Genomic DNA, 11,543 nt, shown 5'->3' with positions numbered 1-11,543 from the left:
GACTTAAATCCTTTAGATTTCTTTCTCTGGGGGCACATTAAAAGCAAAGTTTACAGCACTCCACCTGATACCTTGGAAGATCTGCGAGGACGAATCATTAATGTATGTCGCGAAGTAACACCGCAAGTGCTCCAGAATGTTCGACAACGGTTTGAAGACAACCTGTATCATTGTATGCAAGTTGGCGGACAACATTTTCAGCATTTACTTGACTAATACCGTAAGTTTTGAAGTAAAATTAAATCGATTTTCGCATTTCTCGTCAAAAATATTGTTCGTATTTTCAAAGCTGCATATTTTCTAAAATAATGGATCGATTTTCAAAAAGTAAGAATCGATGTATAGAGAATTAAAAGCCCTTTCTAATGACCCCCCACTTGACCCCCATTCCCATTTAAAAAAATTTGGGGGATGGCACCCCCACTTAGGGGATTGAAGATTTTGCTATGCTTTTTGCGCCAAAAGTGTCCCCCTCAGAAGCAAACTTTACCTGTTTTTGGATTTTGCCGAAAAATTCATTACTACCCTGTAATGCCTTGCGGTACGTTTTCGATGGGCTACCCTGTATAACTATATCACGCTCGTGATATAGTACATTTCATTTTGCAACTAAGGCTAAAAAATAAAAAAAAATCCAGGTTGCAAATTTGAAATTAAAAAAAAATAATAGATTTCAAGGTATTATTATGAAATCTACCTTGAAAAGAATCAGTGCGATTGTGGAAGATCCTCGTGATCGTCCAGACTAATAATTAGTTCATTTGTTTATAAGGCCATAACTTGTAAACTATTAAAGTTTAGACAGTGATAAGGAATGAGAGGATGCGATGCCAAAACGTTCTGGTAATAACGCAGTTCATAAATGTTTAATTTAAAAGTCATAAAGAAACTTCTTCTGTTTATAACTTTTGATCTAATCAATCTAATCAATTTTTTAACGCTCGAGGACTAGTTTTGTAGATCTTTTGAAGGCGAAAAAAAAGTGCTTTACTGTTTTCTCGTGGAAATGAACGGAAAAAAGTTATAAACGAAAAACTTGAATTTAGGGAAAAAATATACAATTAACTACCCTGTAAACAGTCATCCCCCCATTTTTATGTCTGTGGAAACTAATATGTTATTGTACATAATATTTAGCATCTACAGTGATAAATTCAGCTTGCCGAAACAAAAAGTCGCGTCCAACTCTATATTTCTTGGACTAATTTGATACAGAGTTGCAAGGTAATTTTTGCATTATTGAATGTTTTTTTTAAATTCGTAAAATAGAAACAAAAATACATAATTATTTGGTGACTACCATATCTCATTTTAAACCATATAAAGCAAAAGAGCAAAAATATATATAAATAATGGCGTTGCTTAACATATTGAGAACCACTGGAGTCGAGAAGGAATGACACGTCGCATTCTCACAAACCATAATAAGTGCTCATCGTTACCAGCTGGAGTAGCAACCGATGAATATCAAGTGCTCGTTGATCGAGTATTATGAATCATATGTTCTGCGTCCGAAGCATTTTGTCTACGTTCATCGTATATCAGTAGCAAGTCCAACAGTACATGATGACTGTAATTATGTACCATTGTAGTAAACACTAATCATTATTAAAAATAGCACTGAATTACATAATTTTATCCTTACTAGGCTAATTAAAATCCCTAGGGACTTTGCAAGCATTCGATAAAGAGAAATATTTGAGTACAAGGTAGTATAGAGCTTTCATAAATGTTTACAAGCCATGTGACCCTCGAGCGTAGGCAGCCAACAATGCACGGTTGCAAGATCAAATGAAAATCCCTAAATCTCAGTGGAGTGGTTGAAGGGGTTACATGCGATTAAATAAAATTTCTGTAATGCGACACTGCTCACTTCGCCGCGACAGAATTTACCTCGGATTCGCACCCGCCAAGGAAATGGACAACTGATCCGTCCCCTTCGGACTTACCGTATCATTATTTAATAACAGCTGTTATCCATTTTCCCTAAAGTCCGCAACCGTAATACATCACTTTATCAGGGCCCCGCGCTGCCAAATACCAAGTAATGGATTCTCTCCCAAACCGTGTTTTCTTTCCGCCGACGTTATTCTCTTCAGGCGTTTAGGCCTCGGCCTTCCCCGGCTCGCCGGCGCCTTCTGGATCCGTGAAGTGCCTCCCAATACACTTAAAACAAATTAGGGCACTCCGGAGGGCCTAGGTTTGGATAGGAGCGATTGCTGGCTTTCCAAAATGTATTCGAAATAGATCTGCGCATTTTAATTGTGTGAGTTCTGTTTTGATTTTGTTTATTTTGACTGCTTCAAGTTAGGGTCAAAATTTCTTCTTGTAAATAAGAATTCGTGATAATATTGAATTTAATTTTCACTTAGTTTTTTTAATATACAGGCTGTCTACTATAAGAGGGCCACTCCTACGGATCTCGCTTAATATACGACACACGTCAAAAATCTTTATCTGTTTTTTGCTGCATTTTTTAAGGCTCGTAAAAACAAATTTGAGATCCATGTCCAACTTTGTGACTAATCATAAAAAGACCGGAAAAGTACCGAAAGTTTAGGGTCGTCTAACTTTTTTATTTTAAGAGATAGAGAAAACTTATTTTAATGAAATTTCATGGCAAAATTGATATTTTTCACCTAATGCAAACAGATTTTTAAAATATCGTATGTAATTTGCTGCGCCCTCTACGCGGGCAAAAAAAATTGTCATCGAAGCAGGTCGTGGCTACAAAAATTTGCTTGTTTTTTCCTCTTTCATGCGATATACTACATGTTGCCCGTACCTTTTATATTTATTACATTTTTTGCAATTTTGGTATAAAAAATGAACACATTTTCGTGTTAACGTAGAAATTGTTGTAGACACGTCAACTACAAAAAATTCAATAAATAGCATGTACTTGTTTTAAGCAAAATACAGATTTTCTTTTCACATTATTCTAATATTGGTTTTTAACTTAAGAGAAAACAGAAAACAAATGTGTTATCCCAGCAATATCATTATTTAACACATTGTTTATTGTTATAGTTTATACATAACTATTGATTTGAAAATTTATATAGTTAACTGTGATTTGAAAAACTATAATTTTGAATAATAATGATATTTTCACATATCGAGAAGTGTAGTGAACTACAATTTAAAGAAGGATAGTGCAAGAAGAATATTACGAAAAAAGAATTCAAATGTTATAAGTTGAAAAAAATACATCTCTTGATACGAGCTTGAGGGAGGAAGATAAACCGAGAAGATTAGGGATCTGCAGATGGCGACAAGAAAGAAAGAGGGAAGATCATTTTATATGCAGAAGAATTCTCTGTTCAGATGTACCTAGTTTTTGTAGCAATGGATTTTTTAATAGCAACATTTAGTTCAAATGGACTAATGGTGATTTACATTGGTACGGAGAAACTGTATTTCAATAGAGGTTTTCAGTAAATGTTTGGGGTTAGAATTCTTGATACCAAAATCATAGGACCTTACCTCTATGATGGTAAACTGATGGGTGCCAGATATTGCAGTTTCTTAGCTTAAAAGAAGTACATTATATTCATTGCATTTTTTGTAGTTGACTTGTTTAAAACAATTTCTACATTAATCTACGTTTTTGATACCAAAAAATGTAATGAAAATAAAAGATAACGGAGACACGTAGTACATCGCATGAAAGAGGAAAAAACAATTGTTTGTATGCTGCTACGATGACAATGGCCCTCTTATACTCGTAGTAGACAGCCTGTATACGGTAGTTTCCATATAGATTCAACGAGCAAAAAAAATCGACCTCTTAGATTTTTTTGAAACTTTGGGATGTTAATCTACTTTGAATTTTATGAGACCCGTGTTTTTTTGTTTTTCTGAAAAAAAAATTGGGGATCTGTGACGCCATGTCGAAATTTACATCCTGACAGCGAAAATGAAAATGCGTATTTTTTTCAAGTGGCTATTTTGACCCAAATCTTATCGAAACATTTATTTTTCCAAACGTGCAGAATCAGTTTTTCCTGTTTCTTTTTTCAGAATTCAAATTGCTTTAAAATTTTGTGAGATAAATGAGGAAAACGGAAAAAAATCATATTTTCTCAAAAACCACATCTTTTATTTTCACCAAATTTGGATATGTTTCTCAAGGCCAACCAAATAAGCTAACTTTTTACCAAGCGGCATTATACCAACTTGCTTCGTTCGAGAAATACGGTTTCGAAAATACATATTTTTTTCAAGTGGCCGTCATTTTGACCCAAATCATCCTGTGGAAACGTTATTTTTTTCAAAATACACATAATTTTATCAGCTTTTTCCTGTTTTCTTTTTCAGAATTCGAATTTCTTTAAAATTTTCTGTGATAAATGAGAAAAACGGAAAAAAGTTTTTTTTCAAATATAATTTTCTCAATAACCCCACCTCTTATTTTCACCAAATTTGGATATGTTCTTCAATGCCAAATATATCTTTTAGTCAAACGGCAACACAACAGCGCAATATAGTATGAATGAGGATACGTGTTGGGAAATTTAAATAAACGTTTCGATACACAAATTAGTCATTAGAAATGGATTACATTCAACCTGTGTTTATTTTATTTGTGTAACTCAATTTGAAATAATAAAATAAAATGGGAAATTTTCAGATGAATTGTATTTTTTGATTTTTTTTTTTATTTATAAAGTTCGATAAATTCTCACTCCAGTAAAAAATACTGCAGTATATAAACAATGAAATATTTATACTTTGCATCACGGCACATAAAAATTTTATGCATTTTGACAAATTATTAAATTTTTATTATCATTTTTGATTTTAAAATTAACATTTCAATCAATTCAGTATATTATTTAGAATATTTTTGCCTACAACAACATTGTATCACAGTATAATACTACGTATATATCAAATTGTATTATATTATCATAAATGAAATCACTTTAAACCCTTTTCTAATAAGGACCATTTGTATTCACAGCAGTGCATCATAGTAATATGCCATTTATGCATCTAACTAAATCGTAATTAAACTTTTCCACGTAAATCACTTCGTGATCACAGTTTGTAGATTTCAAAAAGAGCAGTGCATGTTTTATTCCATGTACTCTATATGGATTAGTTGATGCCCTCGATCGGCGTACGGAGGTTCTGGCTCCACAATCTTCTCTTCAACAGTTTTTTTCCTGCTTTTGATATTTTTTGTTCCAATTTTCAACCACTCATACTTTCTTTTGATCACAAATTTTCCTTTCTACCGAATCTGTTCTTCATCCGACATTTTATAGGTTAAAGTAATCAACTGCTGATGCGATCACGTAGCATAATGTTACCTATATACATGACAAGGATTGCCAACTTACAAATAATAAACAGCATACTCGTGCGTTGTTGTTCTCAGGTTTCTGTTGCAACTTTTGACATTTATCTATGCATATTGGGAAAAAAATAATAATTGGGGAATGGAAATATATAATTTTAAGTATTTTAAACTCCATTTTATTCAATATCTGCAAGCAAGTATCTCAATCTACTTACTTTCTAGTCACAAAGAATATGATTCTTTGACAGCAATGCTTTTATAACACAGTAAGTATAGGGTCTCAACATGTGGCAGAAAGTACTGTTGCATCCCTTAGATGCGACGACTAAAAACCGACAACTGATGGTTCGTCCCGGATTAGTTACGCGTATCAAATTTGTTACACGTACCATGCAACAATTTTCCGTCTCCACTAGCTGTAACGTAACATATTCGGTGTTACGTTACGGGGCATTTGACACAAATAGATATGCGCCTTTAGGATTCGCCATAATTTCAGTCTGTCTGGAGGCTCTGTAACAAAGAAACAATTGATTACTCAGTGCAGATTCAAGAAAATTAATTAAATAGTATAAATGCAAAATAAAATCAAGAAGAAAGTTCTCGAAAAATCAAGGAAACAAAATAAGGAAAATCGTAGTTGGGAGCAAACAGTGCAATCCAAGAGAGAAAAAGATAAAACAAGTAAAAGCATAATAGTCCATAATCTGTATCGGGTTGGGTAAAACGCATATGATCGGAGATTTTTGCTTTAACGGCTTCTAAACATCAGAAATGATAATTTTTCTATGCAAATAAAAAAAAGGGGGCTTAATTTTTAATGTAAAAAAGTATAAAAAAATTGCAAAAAAATTCATTTTTTTCTTGGATTTCTCGGCGACAACATAGCAACTATTCATTTTAGACAAAAATGGAAGAGGAAAAAAAGTTTTGTAATTAAATTTTGATCAAGATAGAGTTAGTTGCAATTCGAAAAAATAATTATTGTTGTTGCAAAAATCGGAAAAATCATTTAAAAAATTGCAAAAAATGCTAGTTTATTTGTCAATTTTTTTCAGACACTTGAATAATACCTAGGATCTTCATACTTTTCCCAATTAAACTTCTTAGTGCATAGAATCATCACACCAAATTTCATCCAATTCGGTTCGATAGTTTTTACATAATAATTGTTTAATTTTTTTATTTTTTTTAAATTAAAAAATTTTCAAAATCAAATTTCTAAAAATCTAAAGCCTTTGAATACTTGAAAATTTCACCACAAAAAGAAGAGCTCTCAAGCTTTAAAATGCTTTTTGAAAAATTCAAATCGGACGATTAGGTGAGCCGTGGTGATTGTTTAAACATTTTCGCAATTTTCACGCTTATAAACAATTGCAATAATTTAATGTTTTTTCAAATTTTTTTTTATTTTAAAATATGGTTTGAAAGTACTCGGAAAGGCGAGTATTTAAAAAAAAACCTGATGATCCGCCCATTATTTTCGGAGTTATAGCCCGTTAAAGTTAACCCTTATTTACAGCAAAACTATAAGGGCTGTTTTTTGAACCAATAGGTTTGTTATTCCGAGTACTTTCCAGATATAAATTTTCAAAATTTGCAATCACGGGCGTCCCATTTAAAATGTCACTCAAAGATATTCAAGACCGCGTGAAATCAATGAGGTATCAGTGGTGGGGGGAGCAAACACACAGCTACTCCGATCTGAATTCTCGAGTTCAAAATTGCGACACTCGGAAAAATTTCACTTATCTCAGCGTCTAATGGACCAATTTCGATGATTTTTTTTTAAATCGATGTCTCGCAACTAAAAAATTCAATTATCATATTTTCAACTACATTTTATTATTAATTATTGGACTTTTGACATGCCGATAAACAGTTACTTTAAAAAATGATTAATTTATTATGTTTATTTATTTACTATGTTAATTTTCACGACCAAAATTTTTGCATGTTGCACCATGTTGTTGGTATTAATTAAGTATCCAAAAGATTCTTATACTTTTTTTTATAAATAAAAAATAAATTTTAGATAAATATTTTAAAAGTAAACGAAAAAATTAAAATTATAATTATTCACAATTTATTTTTTTTTGAAAGATTTTTAGAAATTTATCGTACAACTAAAAATTAATACCAATTTTCAGTTGTTTATTTAAATAATTATTGTTTAAACAATTTTATAATATTTAAACAAACTTACTAGTATTACCTGGTGCAACATGCAAAAATTTTGGTCGTGAATATTAACATAGTAAATAAATAAACATAATAAATTAATCATTTTTTAAAGTAACTGTTTATCGGCATGTCAAAAGTCCAATAATTAATAATAAAAGGTAGTTGAAAATATGATAATTGAATTTTTTAAGTTGCGAGACATCGATTTAAAAAAAAATCATCGAAATTGGTCCATTAGAAGCTGAGATAAGTGAAATTTTTCCGAGCGTCGCAGTTTTGAACTCGAGAATTCAGATCGGAGTAGCTGTGTGTTTGCTCCCCCCACCACTGATACCTCATTGATTTCACGCGGTCTTGAATATCTTTGAGTGACATTTTAAATGGGACGCCCGTGATTGCAAATTTTGAAAATTTATATCTGGAAAGTACTCGGAATGACAAACCTATTAGTTCAAAAAACAGCCCTTATACCCTTATAGTTTTGCTGTAAATAAGGGTTAACTTTAACGGGCTATAACTCCGAAAATAATGGGCGGATCATCAGGTTTTTTTTTAAATACTCGTCTTTCCGAGTACTTTCAAACCATATTTTAAAATAAAAAAAAATTTAAAAAAACATTAAATTATTGCAATTGTTTATAAGCGTGAAAATTGCGAAAATGTTTAAACAATCACCACGGCTCACCTAATCGTCCGATTTGAATTTTTCAAAAAGCATTTTAAAGCTTGAGAGCTCTTCTTTTTGTGGTGAAATTTTCAAGTATTCAAAGGCTTTAGATTTTTAGAAATTTGATTTTGAAAATTTTTTAATTTAAAAAAAAAAAAAAAAATTAAACAATTATTATGTAAAAACTATCGAACCGAATTGGATGAAATTTGGTGTGATGATTCTATGCACTAAGAAGTTTAATTGGGAAAAGTATGAAGATCCTAGGTATTATTCAAGTGTCTGAAAAAAATTGACAAATAAACTAGCATTTTTTGCAATTTTTTAAATGATTTTTCCGATTTTTGCAATAACAATAATTATTTTTTCGAATTGCAACTAACTCTATCTTGATCAAAATTTAATTACAAAACTTTTTTTCCTCTTCCATTTTTGTCTAAAATGAATAGTTGCTAAGTTGTCGCCGAGAAATCCAAGAAAAAAATGAATTTTTTTGCTATTTTTTTATACTTTTTTGCATTAAAAATTAAGCCCACTTTTTTTTTATTTGCATAGAAAAATTATCATTTCTGATGTTGTTTAGAAGCCGTTAAAGCAAAAATCTCCGATCATATACGTTTTACCCAAGTATACCTTTTTTAAAACAGATACCGCCTGGTCTATAATACCAGGAGAAAATCATTCACAGAGTCAATATGGAGAAGTTAGCTATCAAATCAGCGGTTCTCAACAAGTTTTTTTATTAAAAAAATCATACATACTTATTTTATATTTGGCTTTTTACTGGAAACTGTACCCCTGTTTAAAATGTATATAAAACATTTAAGGTTCACCATGTATGCTTGTTTCCAGAACTTTGCCTTGTGATCTGTACGAGAATAGGCCCCGCCGCCGGCGCTTTGTATCCTCTCGCCCCATTTGCGTGCGATATTAATAAACACGGCGCTTTAAAAGAATGCCGCGGGATTAGCTCGATATCAATTAGTTTTATCATTTCGCCGGCGTCCCCGGGGACGAACCGGGCGAGTTGCCGGTTCTTTAAATCGCTTAAAGCAAATACCTCCTCCTTTGTGTACACTAATCAGTTAATTAACCGGATAAATTCATTACTCTCTTATCACATTTTGAGCGGCTCTTTTCGCCGGGAGGAAAAACGAAATAAAGTTATTCCATTTGGATGTCGCGCAGGATTGTCAGGGATTTGTTTCCTCGGAAATAAATCGGAAATATTGTTAGGGGCGGCGCTCGCTGAAATTAAATCTCAGTCATCCAGTTAGATTTTCACATGCAGAGCGTCCCACGATACTGGGACAAAGTTCATACCTCTTTCGAAAGCCATTTTCCTGTTCAAACAATTTCAAAAATGTTTTCTGCAGCGTGTAAGAAGTTTTACTGCCATTACTTCAGCATGAGATACAGTAATCATAAAAGAACAACAAAGTTGTATATTACAGGGGCGTAACATTAACAGTTTTCAAAATACAGCGAGTATTAATATTGGGGAGTTTCATCACAACGTGACAACAGCGCTAATGCTGTTCTATCTAAGCGATTTTACCGACGATTCTTTAGAAAATACTGCTCAAACAAAAAAATGATAAGGACAAAAGTTGTAGGGTTTTGAGTGAAAAATCCAATGGTGACCTTGACCTCGACCTTGACTACGACCTTGACCTTGACTATGACCTTGAAGGTCATTTAGAGGGCAATTTGAACATTTTAAACGGAACCGTATACTTTTGACCACGGAAATGGTAAGAGCGGAAAATTTTACGTTCGGATGTGACCTTGACCATGACCTTCAAGGCCATTTAGAGGTCAAGTTGAAAATTTTAGATGGAGCCGTATACTTTTGATCTCGGAAATGAAAAGAGCGAAGAATATCGGGTCATTTATTAAAAACCGACCTGACCTGTAAACGACCTTGAAGGTCATTCTCAAGGTCATACCCGAACGTAAAAATTTCCAATTTTTCCATTTCCGGGGTCAAAAATATACGGTTCCATTTAAAATTTTCAGGTTGACTTCTAAATGACCTTGAAGGTCATAGTCAAGGTCACCGTTGGATTACTCACTCAAAACCCTGCAACTTTTGTCCTAATAATTTTTTTGTTTGGGCAGTATTTTCTGAGATAGAGGGGTGGTTCCAAACTTTTTGAAAACCCTGTATAAACATTAAACTTTTAGAAAAAATGTCACTGAAAAGATAATGTCAAAAACAAACAATATTTGCTGTTTTTACTCATTTCTTTTTAAAAAACTTATTTTATTGTCGTATTCCAAATTTTCGCTCAACTTTCCATTCGGAAGCACGAAGCTATGTCCAATCACTCTACCTAGGGCCAATTGCGGCCAAAGTAGAAATCCATGTCCGCGAGGATCTAAACTATCCTCCGCGAAACGCAGAAAGCGCGGCCCGGAAAATAATATTTTCGCTGAAGTTTTGAAAATTTCCGCCGAAGTCCTCAAAAAAGCTCCCAACTGCTCCAGACACAAAAGCCGCAGCAGACTTCATCGCCAGATGCCGGCACAATCAGCTTCCAACAACGCTCTACAGAGATAGAAAATTCACCTCACTTTCAGATTCTGGAAAATAGAAATTTCTCCGAAAAATGCAAAATTCGAACTAGGGCATCGCAATACAAAACCACACTATCACTATCGGACCCCGTCTATCGTTCCAGGCGACTACAATCCAAAGAAAGTCAAAACTCCGAGAGGCCAATTGTCCACACTTAAGACGGACTCCGCTACAGGACCTCTGCGAATCCATCAAGGAATGTGTTCGATCGTCCACCCTGGTACCTTACAGTTCACTAATCAGAAGTGGAGCCAATACGTATAGTACACTCCAAATGTACTGCTATTTGCATAAAGATCTAGATCCTCATTCACCCAGGCATTGTCCAGTCCTACGCTGAAGATCCAAAGGAATACAGCTAGCCCCTAAAAGCTTCCCAAATTTTAACTACTCACAGGAAATTTAAAAAATAATGCTAGGCATAGCATAAAAAACAATAATATAGACACAAAAGTAACCATACTCGACCATTCAGGCTCAGTTGAAAGCCTCCAGAAACCACGGCATCCTAAAAGCGTACAAAAAAAAAACGACAAAATATTTAAATTGGTTTGAATTAACTTAAAAACTTTTCCTGTATTTATTTTAGAAAAGTAATTCCTGACATACCCTGAGTGATGTATGCAGATGTTTGAAATTATTTTCATTAAATACGTCTTTTGAAGGCCATTGTCGTATACTTATTTTGATGATTTAATAATGGAAATTAATCCAAAGATCCTTGCAAATTTATCAAATATTCTATTTCTTCTATTTCATGTCAACATGAACAAACTAATGTAACACCAAAACAGTTGCTTGCG

This window comes from Anoplophora glabripennis, unplaced genomic scaffold, assembly GCF_000390285.2.
Source record: "Anoplophora glabripennis isolate ALB-LARVAE unplaced genomic scaffold, Agla_2.0 scaffold395, whole genome shotgun sequence".
Classification (NCBI taxonomy): Eukaryota; Metazoa; Arthropoda; class Insecta; order Coleoptera; family Cerambycidae; genus Anoplophora; species Anoplophora glabripennis.
This window is presented reverse-complemented; position numbering follows the sequence as displayed.